Source organism: Triturus cristatus, chromosome 11 (assembly GCF_964204655.1).
Source record: "Triturus cristatus chromosome 11, aTriCri1.1, whole genome shotgun sequence".
NCBI classification, from domain to species: domain Eukaryota; kingdom Metazoa; phylum Chordata; class Amphibia; order Caudata; family Salamandridae; genus Triturus; species Triturus cristatus.
Genome location: NC_140594.1, coordinates 937,471,823 through 937,489,148, shown reverse-complemented (window position 1 = coordinate 937,489,148; position 17,326 = coordinate 937,471,823). Strand labels below are relative to the sequence as shown.

Sequence of the window (17,326 nt, the reverse complement as noted above, 5' to 3'; positions counted from 1 at the left end):
GTGAAATGAGCTTCCTTCCGTGAGAATGTAACACGCTCGTTCTGAAATGAGGTAGTACATTTCAGCCTCAAAGGCAGCAATTTGCTCGAATGGAACATTGCTAGTTCCAGGATCTAAAGCAGGCTTTAGTAGCGTTGGAGACAGCCGGGCTTTTATGAATTATTATGACCAACACAATGTGATCCATATTACTTTCAGCTTGACAGAAATTCTATTCAGGCACAGTCTCCCACTACAAGCTAGTGAGGACATGCTGATGCTGTGAACTTTTTAATGCCTAAAGGAATGATTGGGAGTTTTACTTACCATATAAATTGGTAAAATGATGCCGTATGCCGGAAGACTTCCTTTTTTTTTTTTTTCCTTCAGTCTCGGCAATTCAGAGAAACTCGGTTGTGAAACACTGCCACCGGTGGTCATTCAGTATAATCTGCAGATGGAAAAGTCCACTGTTAGCACATTTTCTATAAGCGATACAAAAAAATCTTGATTTTTATAAAGGGTAAACAGATCAATACTATGGAGTCTTTTATTGTGTAAATCAACAGCTCATTAGAAAATCAAATCTCAATTTTAGCTTTTTATCCTCGCATACTTCTCTGCATCCCTTGCCTCATTTGCTAAAACTCTCTAAACAACTGTAGCGCGTACATTAGGACATAGATCAATAGATGTTTTTGCCAGCCAAGTGGCAGTGAACCATTCTCACTTCTTTTGTTTTAGGATATGGTACACCAGTAGCAATTAAGCCAGCTGATAAGTTGAGAGTAAGGGTTATGCCACAGTTCATGGGAATAATAAAAACTATGAATAGCATAATGACCATCTCCATTTTAGCCAATTCCCACCACTTCAGAAATGGTGAAGATGACTCTTATCCTCAAACGTACGTTGATACAAAATGACAAGTCTCAAAAACTTTCCTAATTTCTTTCATCTTAGTTTTCAGTTGGACATCCTGTCCACCCTGCTACTCATTTAGTTACCAACATCAATGTATCCTACTGCTTGTTAGCCAACAGAGTGGCCCTCATGTCCGACAACATCTTGCTTTAGCTTTATGATGTCAGCTTGCTAGGCAACAGAGTGGCCCTCATGTCAGACAACATCTGATTAGCTTTATGATGTCAGCGCACCACTGGACCAATTGTCCTTGTGGCAGCTGACCACACAGGAGGATGACATCAGAAGTTATGCAGTAGGTTACTATCTGTATTCATGACTACACGGCAAGTAGGAGGGGGAATGGTAAAGGACTCTGAACCACTCAAAGCACTGGGGCCTTTTTGAAAGTCGGATGGAGATACATAAACAGATTATCCTTAACAATCCATCTTGAGTATCAGAGTCCAACATACGGAGTGCAGGAGAAGAGGTGAAATGAGCTTCCTTCCGTGAGAATGTAACACGCTCGTTCTGAAATGAGGTAGTACATTTCAGCCTCAAAGGCAGCAATTTGCTCGAATGGAACATTGCTAGTTCCAGGACCTAAAGCAGGCTTTAGTAACGTTGGAGACAGCCGGGCTTTTATGAATTATTATGACCAACACAATGTGATCCATATTACTTTCAGCTTGACAGAAATTCTATTCAGGCACAGTCTCCCACTACAAGCTAGTGAGGACATGCTGATGCTGTGAACTTTTTAATGCCTAAAGGAATGATTGGGAGTTTTACTTACCATATAAATTGGTAAAATGATGCCGTATGCCGGAAGACTTCAATTTTTTTTTTTCCTTCAGTCTCGGCAATTCAGAGAAACTCGGTTGTGAAACACTGCCACCGGTGGTCATTCAGTATAATCTGCAGATGGAAAAGTCCACTGTTAGCACATTTTCTATAAGCGATACAAAAAAATCTTGATTTTTATAAAGGGTAAACAGATCAATACTATGGAGTCTTTTATTGTGTAAATCAACAGCTCATTAGAAAATCAAATCTCAATTTTAGCTTTTTATCCTCGCATACTTCTCTGCATCCCTTGCCTCATTTGCTAAAACTCTCTAAACAACTGTAGCGCGTACATTAGGACATAGATCAATAGATGTTTTTGCCAGCCAAGTGGCAGTGAACCATTCTCACTTCTTTTGTTTTAGGATATGGTACACCAGTAGCAATTAAGCCAGCTGATAAGTTGAGAGTAAGGGTTATGCCACAGTTCATGGGAATAATAAAAACTATGAATAGCATAATGACCATCTCCATTTTAGCCAATTCCCACCACTTCAGAAATGGTGAAGATGACTCTTATCCTCAAACGTACGTTGATACAAAATGACAAGTCTCAAAAACTTTCCTAATTTCTTTCATCTTAGTTTTCAGTTGGACATCCTGTCCACCCTGCTACTCATTTAGTTACCAACATCAATGTATCCTACTGCTTGTTAGCCAACAGAGTGGCCCTCATGTCCGACAACATCTTGCTTTAGCTTTATGATGTCAGCTTGCTAGGCAACAGAGTGGCCCTCATGTCAGACAACATCTGATTAGCTTTATGATGTCAGCGCACCACTGGACCAATTGTCCTTGTGGCAGCTGACCACACAGGAGGATGAGATCAGAAGTTATGCAGTAGGTTACTATCTGTATTCATGACTACAAGGCAAGTAGGAGGGGGAATGGTAAAGGACTCTGAACCACTCAAAGCACTGGGGCCTTTTTGAAAGTCGGATGGAGATACATAAACAGATTATCCTTAACAATCCATCTTGAGTATCAGAGTCCAACATAGGGAGTGCAGGAGAAGAGGTGAAATGAGCTTCCTTCCGTGAGAATGTAACACGCTCGTTCTGAAATGAGGTAGTACATTTCAGCCTCAAAGGCAGCAATTTGCTCGAATGGAACATTGCTAGTTCCAGGATCTAAAGCAGGCTTTAGTAGCGTTGGAGACAGCCGGGCTTTTATGAATTATTATGACCAACACAATGTGATCCATATTACTTTCAGCTTGACAGAAATTCTATTCAGGCACAGTCTCCCACTACAAGCTAGTGAGGACATGCTGATGCTGTGAACTTTTTAATGCCTAAAGGAATGATTGGGAGTTTTACTTACCATATAAATTGGTAAAATGATGCCGTATGCCGGAAGACTTCCTTTTTTTTTTTTTCCTTCAGTCTCGGCAATTCAGAGAAACTCGGTTGTGAAACACTGCCACCGGTGGTCATTCAGTATAATCTGCAGATGGAAAAGTCCACTGTTAGCACATTTTCTATAAGCGATACAAAAAAATCTTGATTTTTATAATGGGTAAACAGATCAATACTATGGAGTCTTTTATTGTGTAAATCAACAGCTCATTAGAAAATCAAATCTCAATTTTAGCTTTTTATCCTCGCATACTTCTCTGCATCCCTTGCCTCATTTGCTAAAACTCTCTAAACAACTGTAGCGCGTACATTAGGACATAGATCAATAGATGTTTTTGCCAGCCAAGTGGCAGTGAACCATTCTCACTTCTTTTGTTTTAGGATATGGTACACCAGTAGCAATTAAGCCAGCTGATAATTTGAGAGTTAGGGTTATGCCACAGTTCATGGGAATAATAAAAACTATGAATAGCATAATGACCATCTCCATTTTAGCCAATTCCCACCACTTCAGAAATGGTGAAGATGACTCTTATCCTCAAACGTACGTTGATACAAAATGACAAGTCTCAAAAACTTTCCTAATTTCTTTCATCTTAGTTTTCAGTTGGACATCCTGTCCACCCTGCTACTCATTTAGTTACCAACATCAATGTATCCTACTGCTTGTTAGCCAACAGAGTGGCCCTCATGTCCGACAACATCTTGCTTTAGCTTTATGATGTCAGCTTGCTAGGCAACAGAGTGGCCCTCATGTCAGACAACATCTGATTAGCTTTATGATGTCAGCGCACCACTGGACCAATTGTCCTTGTGGCAGCTGACCACACAGGAGGATGAGATCAGAAGTTATGCAGTAGGTTACTATCTGTATTCATGACTACAAGGCAAGTAGGAGGGGGAATGGTAAAGGACTCTGAACCACTCAAAGCACTGGGGCCTTTTTGAAAGTCGGATGGAGATACATAAACAGATTATCCTTAACAATCCATCTTGAGTATCAGAGTCCAACATAGGGAGTGCAGGAGAAGAGGTGAAATGAGCTTCCTTCCATGAGAATGTAACACGCTCGTTCTGAAATGAGGTAGTACATTTCAGCCTCAAAGGCAGCAATTTGCTCGAATGGAACATTGCTAGTTCCAGGATCTAAAGCAGGCTTTAGTAGCGTTGGAGACAGCCGGGCTTTTATGAATTATTATGACCAACACAATGTGATCCATATTACTTTCAGCTTGACAGAAATTCTATTCAGGCACAGTCTCCCACTACAAGCTAGTGAGGACATGCTGATGCTGTGAACTTTTTAATGCCTAAAGGAATGATTGGGAGTTTTACTTACCATATAAATTGGTAAAATGATGCCGTATGCCGGAAGACTTCAATTTTTTTTTTTCCTTCAGTCTCGGCAATTCAGAGAAACTCGGTTGTGAAACACTGCCACCGGTGGTCATTCAGTATAATCTGCAGATGGAAAAGTCCACTGTTAGCACATTTTCTATAAGCGATACAAAAAAATCTTGATTTTTATAAAGGGTAAACAGATCAATACTATGGAGTCTTTTATTGTGTAAATCAACAGCTCATTAGAAAATCAAATCTCAATTTTAGCTTTTTATCCTCGCATACTTCTCTGCATCCCTTGCCTCATTTGCTAAAACTCTCTAAACAACTGTAGCGCGTACATTAGGACATAGATCAATAGATGTTTTTGCCAGCCAAGTGGCAGTGAACCATTCTCACTTCTTTTGTTTTAGGATATGGTACACCAGTAGCAATTAAGCCAGCTGATAAGTTGAGAGTAAGGGTTATGCCACAGTTCATGGGAATAATAAAAACTATGAATAGCATAATGACCATCTCCATTTTAGCCAATTCCCACCACTTCAGAAATGGTGAAGATGACTCTTATCCTCAAACGTACGTTGATACAAAATGACAAGTCTCAAAAACTTTCCTAATTTCTTTCATCTTAGTTTTCAGTTGGACATCCTGTCCACCCTGCTACTCATTTAGTTACCAACATCAATGTATCCTACTGCTTGTTAGCCAACAGAGTGGCCCTCATGTCCGACAACATCTTGCTTTAGCTTTATGATGTCAGCTTGCTAGGCAACAGAGTGGCCCTCATGTCAGACAACATCTGATTAGCTTTATGATGTCAGCGCACCACTGGACCAATTGTCCTTGTGGCAGCTGACCACACAGGAGGATGAGATCAGAAGTTATGCAGTAGGTTACTATCTGTATTCATGACTACAAGGCAAGTAGGAGGGGGAATGGTAAAGGACTCTGAACCACTCAAAGCACTGGGGCCTTTTTGAAAGTCGGATGGAGATACATAAACAGATTATCCTTAACAATCCATCTTGAGTATCAGAGTCCAACATAGGGAGTGCAGGAGAAGAGGTGAAATGAGCTTCCTTCCGTGAGAATGTAACACGCTCGTTCTGAAATGAGGTAGTACATTTCAGCCTCAAAGGCAGCAATTTGCTCGAATGGAACATTGCTAGTTCCAGGATCTAAAGCAGGCTTTAGTAGCGTTGGAGACAGCCGGGCTTTTATGAATTATTATGACCAACACAATGTGATCCATATTACTTTCAGCTTGACAGAAATTCTATTCAGGCACAGTCTCCCACTACAAGCTAGTGAGGACATGCTGATGCTGTGAACTTTTTAATGCCTAAAGGAATGATTGGGAGTTTTACTTACCATATAAATTGGTAAAATGATGCCGTATGCCGGAAGACTTCCTTTTTTTTTTTTTCCTTCAGTCTCGGCAATTCAGAGAAACTCGGTTGTGAAACACTGCCACCGGTGGTCATTCAGTATAATCTGCAGATGGAAAAGTCCACTGTTAGCACATTTTCTATAAGCGATACAAAAAAATCTTGATTTTTATAAAGGGTAAACAGATCAATACTATGGAGTCTTTTATTGTGTAAATCAACAGCTCATTAGAAAATCAAATCTCAATTTTAGCTTTTTATCCTCGCATACTTCTCTGCATCCCTTGCCTCATTTGCTAAAACTCTCTAAACAACTGTAGCGCGTACATTAGGACATAGATCAATAGATGTTTTTGCCAGCCAAGTGGCAGTGAACCATTCTCACTTCTTTTGTTTTAGGATATGGTACACCAGTAGCAATTAAGCCAGCTGATAAGTTGAGAGTAAGGGTTATGCCACAGTTCATGGGAATAATAAAAACTATGAATAGCATAATGACCATCTCCATTTTAGCCAATTCCCACCACTTCAGAAATGGTGAAGATGACTCTTATCCTCAAACGTACGTTGATACAAAATGACAAGTCTCAAAAACTTTCCTAATTTCTTTCATCTTAGTTTTCAGTTGGACATCCTGTCCACCCTGCTACTCATTTAGTTACCAACATCAATGTATCCTACTGCTTGTTAGCCAACAGAGTGGCCCTCATGTCCGACAACATCTTGCTTTAGCTTTATGATGTCAGCTTGCTAGGCAACAGAGTGGCCCTCATGTCAGACAACATCTGATTAGCTTTATGATGTCAGCGCACCACTGGACCAATTGTCCTTGTGGCAGCTGACCACACAGGAGGATGACATCAGAAGTTATGCAGTAGGTTACTATCTGTATTCATGACTACAAGGCAAGTAGGAGGGGGAATGGTAAAGGACTCTGAACCACTCAAAGCACTGGGGCCTTTTTGAAAGTCGGATGGAGATACATAAACAGATTATCCTTAACAATCCATCTTGAGTATCAGAGTCCAACATACGGAGTGCAGGAGAAGAGGTGAAATGAGCTTCCTTCCGTGAGAATGTAACACGCTCGTTCTGAAATGAGGTAGTACATTTCAGCCTCAAAGGCAGCAATTTGCTCGAATGGAACATTGCTAGTTCCAGGATCTAAAGCAGGCTTTAGTAACGTTGGAGACAGCCGGGCTTTTATGAATTATTATGACCAACACAATGTGATCCATATTACTTTCAGCTTGACAGAAATTCTATTCAGGCACAGTCTCCCACTACAAGCTAGTGAGGACATGCTGATGCTGTGAACTTTTTAATGCCTAAAGGAATGATTGGGAGTTTTACTTACCATATAAATTGGTAAAATGATGCCGTATGCCGGAAGACTTCCTTTTTTTTTTCCTTCAGTCTCGGCAATTCAGAGAAACTGTTGTGAAACACTGCCACCGGTGGTCATTCAGTATAATCAGCAGATGGAAAAGTCCACTGTTGGCACATTTTCTATAAGCAATACAAAAAAATCTTGATTTTTATAATGGGTAAACAGATCAATACTATGGAGTCTTTTATTGTGTAAATCAACAGCTCATTAGAAAATCAAATCTCAATTTTAGCTTTTTATCCTCGCATACTTCTCTGCATCCCTTGCCTCATTTGCTAAAACTCTCTAAACAACTGTAGCGCGTACATTAGGACATAGATCAATAGATGTTTTTGCCAGCCTAGTGGCAGTGAACCATTCTCACTTCTTTTGTTTTAGGATATGGTACACCAGTAGCAATTAAGCCAGCTGATAAGTTGAGAGTAAGGGTTATGCCACAGTTCATGGGAATAATAAAAACTATGAATAGCATAATGACCATCTCCATTTTAGCCAATTCCCACCACTTCAGAAATGGTGAAGATGACTCTTATCCTCAAACGTACGTTGATACAAAACGAGAAGTCTCAAAAACTTTCCTAATTTCTTTCATCTTAGTTTTCAGTTGGACATCCTGTCCACCCTGCTACTCATTTAGTTACCAACATCAATGTATCCTACTGCTTGTTAGCCAACAGAGTGGCCCTCATGTCCGACAACATCTTGCTTTAGCTTTATGATGTCAGCTTGCTAGGCAACAGAGTGGCCCTCATGTCAGACAACATCTGATTAGCTTCATGATGTCAGCGCACCACTGGACCAATTGTCCTTGTGGCAGCTGACCACACAGGAGGATGACATCAGAAGTTATGCAGTAGGTTACTATCTGTATTCATGACTACAAGGCAAGTAGGAGGGGGAATGGTAAAGGACTCTGAACCACTCAAAGCACTGGGGCCTTTTTGAAAGTCGGATGGAGATACATAAACAGATTATCCTTAACAATCCATCTTGAGTATCAGAGTCCAACATAGGGAGTGCAGGAGAAGAGGTGAAATGAGCTTCCTTCCGTGAGAATGTAACACGCTCGTTCTGAAATGAGGTAGTACATTTCAGCCTCAAAGGCAGCAATTTGCTCGAATGGAACATTGCTAGTTCCAGGATCTAAAGCAGGCTTTAGTAGCGTTGGAGACAGCCGGGCTTTTATGAATTATTATGACCAACACAATGTGATCCATATTACTTTCAGCTTGACAGAAATTCTATTCAGGCACAGTCTCCCACTACAAGCTAGTGAGGACATGCTGATGCTGTGAACTTTTTAATGCCTAAAGGAATGATTGGGAGTTTTACTTACCATATAAATTGGTAAAATGATGCCGTATGCCGGAAGACTTCAATTTTTTTTTTTTTCTTCAGTCTCGGCAATTCAGAGAAACTCGGTTGTGAAACACTGCCACTGGTGGTCATTCAGTATAATCTGCAGATGGAAAAGTCCACTGTTAGCACATTTTCTATAAGCGATACAAAAAAATCTTGATTTTTATAAAGGGTAAACAGATCAATACTATGGAGTCTTTTATTGTGTAAATCAACAGCTCATTAGAAAATCAAATCTCAATTTTAGCTTTTTATCCTCGCATACTTCTCTGCATCCCTTGCCTCATTTGCTAAAACTCTCTAAACAACTGTAGCGCGTACATTAGGACATAGATCAATAGATGTTTTTGCCAGCCAAGTGGCAGTGAACCATTCTCACTTCTTTTGTTTTAGGATATGGTACACCAGTAGCAATTAAGCCAGCTGATAAGTTGAGAGTAAGGGTTATGCCACAGTTCATGGGAATAATAAAAACTATGAATAGCATAATGACCATCTCCATTTTAGCCAATTCCCACCACTTCAGAAATGGTGAAGATGACTCTTATCCTCAAACGTACGTTGATACAAAACGAGAAGTCTCAAAAACTTTCCTAATTTCTTTCATCTTAGTTTTCAGTTGGACATCCTGTCCACCCTGCTACTCATTTAGTTACCAACATCAATGTATCCGACTGCTTGTTAGCCAACAGAGTGGCCCTCATGTCCGACAACATCTTGCTTTAGCTTTATGATGTCAGCTTGCTAGGCAACAGAGTGGCCCTCATGTCAGACAACATCTGATTAGCTTTATGATGTCAGCGCACCACTGGACAAATTGTCCTTGTGGCAGCTGACCACACAGGAGGATGAGATCAGAAGTTATGCAGTAGGTTACTATCTGTATTCATGACTACAAGGCAAGTAGGAGGGGGAATGGTAAAGGACTCTGAACCACTCAAAGCACTGGGGCCTTTTTGAAAGTCGGATGGAGATACATAAACAGATTATCCTTAACAATCCATCTTGAGAATCAGAGTCCAACATAGGGAGTGCAGGAGAAGAGGTGAAATGAGCTTCCTTCCATGAGAATGTAACACGCTCGTTCTGAAATGAGGTAGTACATTTCAGCCTCAAAGGCAGCAATTTGCTCGAATGGAACATTGCTAGTTCCAGGATCTAAAGCAGGCTTTAGTAGCGTTGGAGACAGCCGGGCTTTTATGAATTATTATGACCAACACAATGTGATCCATATTACTTTCAGCTTGACAGAAATTCTATTCAGGCACAGTCTCCCACTACAAGCTAGTGAGGACATGCTGATGCTGTGAACTTTTTAATGCCTAAAGGAATGATTGGGAGTTTTACTTACCATATAAATTGGTAAAATGATGCCGTATGCCGGAAGACTTCAATTTTTTTTTTTTCCTTCAGTCTCGGCAATTCAGAGAAACTCGGTTGTGAAACACTGCCACCGGTGGTCATTCAGTATAATCTGCAGATGGAAAAGTCCACTGTTAGCACATTTTCTATAAGCGATACAAAAAAATCTTGATTTTTATAAAGGGTAAACAGATCAATACTATGGAGTCTTTTATTGTGTAAATCAACAGCTCATTAGAAAATCAAATCTCAATTTTAGCTTTTTATCCTCGCATACTTCTCTGCATCCCTTGCCTCATTTGCTAAAACTCTCTAAACAACTGTAGCGCGTACATTAGGACATAGATCAATAGATGTTTTTGCCAGCCAAGTGGCAGTGAACCATTCTCACTTCTTTTGTTTTAGGATATGGTACACCAGTAGCAATTAAGCCAGCTGATAAGTTGAGAGTAAGGGTTATGCCACAGTTCATGGGAATAATAAAAACTATGAATAGCATAATGACCATCTCCATTTTAGCCAATTCCCACCACTTCAGAAATGGTGAAGATGACTCTTATCCTCAAACGTACGTTGATACAAAACGAGAAGTCTCAAAAACTTTCCTAATTTCTTTCATCTTAGTTTTCAGTTGGACATCCTGTCCACCCTGCTACTCATTTAGTTACCAACATCAATGTATCCGACTGCTTGTTAGCCAACAGAGTGGCCCTCATGTCCGACAACATCTTGCTTTAGCTTTATGATGTCAGCTTGCTAGGCAACAGAGTGGCCCTCATGTCAGACAACATCTGATTAGCTTTATGATGTCAGCGCACCACTGGACCAATTGTCCTTGTGGCAGCTGACCACACAGGAGGATGAGATCAGAAGTTATGCAGTAGGTTACTATCTGTATTCATGACTACAAGGCAAGTAGGAGGGGGAATGGTAAAGGACTCTGAACCACTCAAAGCACTGGGGCCTTTTTGAAAGTCGGATGGCGATACATAAACAGATTATCCTTAACAATCCATCTTGAGTATCAGAGTCCAACATAGGGAGTGCAGGAGAAGAGGTGAAATGAGCTTCCTTCCGTGAGAATGTAACACGCTCGTTCTGAAATGAGGTAGTACATTTCAGCCTCAAAGGCAGCAATTTGCTCGAATGGAACATTGCTAGTTCCAGGATCTAAAGCAGGCTTTAGTAGCGTTGGAGACAGCCGGGCTTTTATGAATTATTATGACCAACACAATGTGATCCATATTACTTTCAGCTTGACAGAAATTCTATTCAGGCACAGTCTCCCACTACAAGCTAGTGAGGACATGCTGATGCTGTGAACTTTTTAATGCCTAAAGGAATGATTGGGAGTTTTACTTACCATATAAATTGGTAAAATGATGCCGTATGCCGGAAGACTTCCTTTTTTTTTTTTTTCCTTCAGTCTCGGCAATTCAGAGAAACTCGGTTGTGAAACACTGCCACCGGTGGTCATTCAGTATAATCTGCAGATGGAAAAGTCCACTGTTAGCACATTTTCTATAAGCGATACAAAAAAATCTTGATTTTTATAAAGGGTAAACAGATCAATACTATGGAGTCTTTTATTGTGTAAATCAACAGCTCATTAGAAAATCAAATCTCAATTTTAGCTTTTTATCCTCGCATACTTCTCTGCATCCCTTGCCTCATTTGCTAAAACTCTCTAAACAACTGTAGCGCGTACATTAGGACATAGATCAATAGATGTTTTTGCCAGCCAAGTGGCAGTGAACCATTCTCACTTCTTTTGTTTTAGGATATGGTACACCAGTAGCAATTAAGCCAGCTGATAAGTTGAGAGTAAGGGTTATGCCACAGTTCATGGGAATAATAAAAACTATGAATAGCATAATGACCATCTCCATTTTAGCCAATTCCCACCACTTCAGAAATGGTGAAGATGACTCTTATCCTCAAACGTACGTTGATACAAAATGACAAGTCTCAAAAACTTTCCTAATTTCTTTCATCTTAGTTTTCAGTTGGACATCCTGTCCACCCTGCTACTCATTTAGTTACCAACATCAATGTATCCTACTGCTTGTTAGCCAACAGAGTGGCCCTCATGTCCGACAACATCTTGCTTTAGCTTTATGATGTCAGCTTGCTAGGCAACAGAGTGGCCCTCATGTCAGACAACATCTGATTAGCTTTATGATGTCAGCGCACCACTGGACCAATTGTCCTTGTGGCAGCTGACCACACAGGAGGATGACATCAGAAGTTATGCAGTAGGTTACTATCTGTATTCATGACTACACGGCAAGTAGGAGGGGGAATGGTAAAGGACTCTGAACCACTCAAAGCACTGGGGCCTTTTTGAAAGTCGGATGGAGATACATAAACAGATTATCCTTAACAATCCATCTTGAGTATCAGAGTCCAACATACGGAGTGCAGGAGAAGAGGTGAAATGAGCTTCCTTCCGTGAGAATGTAACACGCTCGTTCTGAAATGAGGTAGTACATTTCAGCCTCAAAGGCAGCAATTTGCTCGAATGGAACATTGCTAGTTCCAGGACCTAAAGCAGGCTTTAGTAACGTTGGAGACAGCCGGGCTTTTATGAATTATTATGACCAACACAATGTGATCCATATTACTTTCAGCTTGACAGAAATTCTATTCAGGCACAGTCTCCCACTACAAGCTAGTGAGGACATGCTGATGCTGTGAACTTTTTAATGCCTAAAGGAATGATTGGGAGTTTTACTTACCATATAAATTGGTAAAATGATGCCGTATGCCGGAAGACTTCCTTTTTTTTTTTCCTTCAGTCTCGGCAATTCAGAGAAACTGTTGTGAAACACTGCCACCGGTGGTCATTCAGTATAATCAGCAGATGGAAACGTCCACTGTTGGCACATTTTCTATAAGCAATACAAAAAAATCTTGATTTTTATAATGGGTAAACAGATCAATACTATGGAGTCTTTTATTGTGTAAATCAACAGCTCATTAGAAAATCAAATCTCAATTTTAGCTTTTTATCCTCGCATACTTCTCTGCATCCCTTGCCTCATTTGCTAAAACTCTCTAAACAACTGTAGCGCGTACATTAGGACATAGATCAATAGATGTTTTTGCCAGCCTAGTGGCAGTGAACCATTCTCACTTCTTTTGTTTTAGGATATGGTACACCAGTAGCAATTAAGCCAGCTGATAAGTTGAGAGTAAGGGTTATGCCACAGTTCATGGGAATAATAAAAACTATGAATAGCATAATGACCATCTCCATTTTAGCCAATTCCCACCACTTCAGAAATGGTGAAGATGACTCTTATCCTCAAACGTACGTTGATACAAAACGAGAAGTCTCAAAAACTTTCCTAATTTCTTTCATCTTAGTTTTCAGTTGGACATCCTGTCCACCCTGCTACTCATTTAGTTACCAACATCAATGTATCCTACTGCTTGTTAGCCAACAGAGTGGCCCTCATGTCCGACAACATCTTGCTTTAGCTTTATGATGTCAGCTTGCTAGGCAACAGAGTGGCCCTCATGTCAGACAACATCTGATTAGCTTTATGATGTCAGCGCACCACTGGACCAATTGTCCTTGTGGCAGCTGACCACACAGGAGGATGACATCAGAAGTTATGCAGTAGGTTACTATCTGTATTCATGACTACAAGGCAAGTAGGAGGGGGAATGGTAAAGGACTCTGAACCACTCAAAGCACTGGGGCCTTTTTGAAAGTCGGATGGAGATACATAAACAGATTATCCTTAACAATCCATCTTGAGTATCAGAGTCCAACATAGGGAGTGCAGGAGAAGAGGTGAAATGAGCTTCCTTCCGTGAGAATGTAACACGCTCGTTCTGAAATGAGGTAGTACATTTCAGCCTCAAAGGCAGCAATTTGCTCGAATGGAACATTGCTAGTTCCAGGATCTAAAGCAGGCTTTAGTAGCGTTGGAGACAGCCGGGCTTTTATGAATTATTATGACCAACACAATGTGATCCATATTACTTTCAGCTTGACAGAAATTCTATTCAGGCACAGTCTCCCACTACAAGCTAGTGAGGACATGCTGATGCTGTGAACTTTTTAATGCCTAAAGGAATGATTGGGAGTTTTACTTACCATATAAATTGGTAAAATGATGCCGTATGCCGGAAGACTTCCATTTTTTTTTTTCTTCAGTCTCGGCAATTCAGAGAAACTCGGTTGTGAAACACTGCCACCGGTGGTCATTCAGTATGATCTGCAGATGGAAAAGTCCACTGTTAGCACATTTTCTATAAGCAATACAAAAAAATCTTGATTTTTATAATGGGTAAACAGATCAATACTATGGAGTCTTTTATTGTGTAAATCAACAGCTCATTAGAAAATCAAATCTCAATTTTAGCTTTTTATCCTCGCATACTTCTCTGCATCCCTTGCCTCATTTGCTAAAACTCTCTAAACAACTGTAGCGCGTACATTAGGACATAGATCAATAGATGTTTTTGCCAGCCAAGTGGCAGTGAACCATTCTCACTTCTTTTGTTTTAGGATATGGTACACCAGTAGCAATTAAGCCAGCTGATAATTTGAGAGTTAGGGTTATGCCACAGTTCATGGGAATAATAAAAACTATGAATAGCATAATGACCATCTCCATTTTAGCCAATTCCCACCACTTCAGAAATGGTGAAGATGACTCTTATCCTCAAACGTACGTTGATACAAAATGACAAGTCTCAAAAACTTTCCTAATTTCTTTCATCTTAGTTTTCAGTTGGACATCCTGTCCACCCTGCTACTCATTTAGTTACCAACATCAATGTATCCTACTGCTTGTTAGCCAACAGAGTGGCCCTCATGTCCGACAACATCTTGCTTTAGCTTTATGATGTCAGCTTGCTAGGCAACAGAGTGGCCCTCATGTCAGACAACATCTGATTAGCTTTATGATGTCAGCGCACCACTGGACCAATTGTCCTTGTGGCAGCTGACCACACAGGAGGATGAGATCAGAAGTTATGCAGTAGGTTACTATCTGTATTCATGACTACAAGGCAAGTAGGAGGGGGAATGGTAAAGGACTCTGAACCACTCAAAGCACTGGGGCCTTTTTGAAAGTCGGATGGAGATACATAAACAGATTATCCTTAACAATCCATCTTGAGTATCAGAGTCCAACATAGGGAGTGCAGGAGAAGAGGTGAAATGAGCTTCCTTCCATGAGAATGTAACACGCTCGTTCTGAAATGAGGTAGTACATTTCAGCCTCAAAGGCAGCAATTTGCTCGAATGGAACATTGCTAGTTCCAGGATCTAAAGCAGGCTTTAGTAGCGTTGGAGACAGCCGGGCTTTTATGAATTATTATGACCAACACAATGTGATCCATATTACTTTCAGCTTGACAGAAATTCTATTCAGGCACAGTCTCCCACTACAAGCTAGTGAGGACATGCTGATGCTGTGAACTTTTTAATGCCTAAAGGAATGATTGGGAGTTTTACTTACCATATAAATTGGTAAAATGATGCCGTATGCCGGAAGACTTCAATTTTTTTTTTTCCTTCAGTCTCGGCAATTCAGAGAAACTCGGTTGTGAAACACTGCCACCGGTGGTCATTCAGTATAATCTGCAGATGGAAAAGTCCACTGTTAGCACATTTTCTATAAGCGATACAAAAAAATCTTGATTTTTATAAAGGGTAAACAGATCAATACTATGGAGTCTTTTATTGTGTAAATCAACAGCTCATTAGAAAATCAAATCTCAATTTTAGCTTTTTATCCTCGCATACTTCTCTGCATCCCTTGCCTCATTTGCTAAAACTCTCTAAACAACTGTAGCGCGTACATTAGGACATAGATCAATAGATGTTTTTGCCAGCCAAGTGGCAGTGAACCATTCTCACTTCTTTTGTTTTAGGATATGGTACACCAGTAGCAATTAAGCCAGCTGATAAGTTGAGAGTAAGGGTTATGCCACAGTTCATGGGAATAATAAAAACTATGAATAGCATAATGACCATCTCCATTTTAGCCAATTCCCACCACTTCAGAAATGGTGAAGATGACTCTTATCCTCAAACGTACGTTGATACAAAATGACAAGTCTCAAAAACTTTCCTAATTTCTTTCATCTTAGTTTTCAGTTGGACATCCTGTCCACCCTGCTACTCATTTAGTTACCAACATCAATGTATCCTACTGCTTGTTAGCCAACAGAGTGGCCCTCATGTCCGACAACATCTTGCTTTAGCTTTATGATGTCAGCTTGCTAGGCAACAGAGTGGCCCTCATGTCAGACAACATCTGATTAGCTTTATGATGTCAGCGCACCACTGGACCAATTGTCCTTGTGGCAGCTGACCACACAGGAGGATGAGATCAGAAGTTATGCAGTAGGTTACTATCTGTATTCATGACTACAAGGCAAGTAGGAGGGGGAATGGTAAAGGACTCTGAACCACTCAAAGCACTGGGGCCTTTTTGAAAGTCGGATGGAGATACATAAACAGATTATCCTTAACAATCCATCTTGAGTATCAGAGTCCAACATAGGGAGTGCAGGAGAAGAGGTGAAATGAGCTTCCTTCCGTGAGAATGTAACACGCTCGTTCTGAAATGAGGTAGTACATTTCAGCCTCAAAGGCAGCAATTTGCTCGAATGGAACATTGCTAGTTCCAGGATCTAAAGCAGGCTTTAGTAGCGTTGGAGACAGCCGGGCTTTTATGAATTATTATGACCAACACAATGTGATCCATATTACTTTCAGCTTGACAGAAATTCTATTCAGGCACAGTCTCCCACTACAAGCTAGTGAGGACATGCTGATGCTGTGAACTTTTTAATGCCTAAAGGAATGATTGGGAGTTTTACTTACCATATAAATTGGTAAAATGATGCCGTATGCCGGAAGACTTCCTTTTTTTTTTTTTCCTTCAGTCTCGGCAATTCAGAGAAACTCGGTTGTGAAACACTGCCACCGGTGGTCATTCAGTATAATCTGCAGATGGAAAAGTCCACTGTTAGCACATTTTCTATAAGCGATACAAAAAAATCTTGATTTTTATAATGGGTAAACAGATCAATACTATGGAGTCTTTTATTGTGTAAATCAACAGCTCATTAGAAAATCAAATCTCAATTTTAGCTTTTTATCCTCGCATACTTCTCTGCATCCCTTGCCTCATTTGCTAAAACACTCTAAACAACTGTAGCGCGTACATTAGGACATAGATCAATAGATGTTTTTGCCAGCCAAGTGGCAGTGAACCATTCTCACTTCTTTTGTTTTAGGATATGGTACACCAGTAGCAATTAAGCCAGCTGATAATTTGAGAGTTAGGGTTATGCCACAGTTCATGGGAATAATAAAAACTATGAATAGCATAATGACCATCTCCATTTTAGCCAATTCCCACCAC

At 40.4% G+C, this 17,326-nt stretch overlaps 1 long non-coding RNA gene across 1 annotated transcript; it reads right to left on the bottom strand.

Annotated features, from left to right (window-relative positions):
* Positions 1-362: 362 nt before the first annotated feature.
* LOC146785699 (uncharacterized) lies at positions 363-16,939 on the bottom strand. The gene is made up of 13 exons (XR_014970766.1): positions 16,783-16,939; positions 15,410-15,531; positions 14,038-14,158; positions 12,668-12,820; positions 11,293-11,416; positions 9,919-10,041; positions 8,545-8,667; positions 7,176-7,327; positions 5,802-5,924; positions 4,429-4,550; positions 3,055-3,177; positions 1,682-1,803; positions 363-430 (listed from the first exon to the last, which is right to left on the bottom strand). It is a non-coding gene; the product is annotated as an uncharacterized LOC146785699 (long non-coding RNA).
* Between the last annotated feature and the right edge of the window lie 387 nt (positions 16,940-17,326).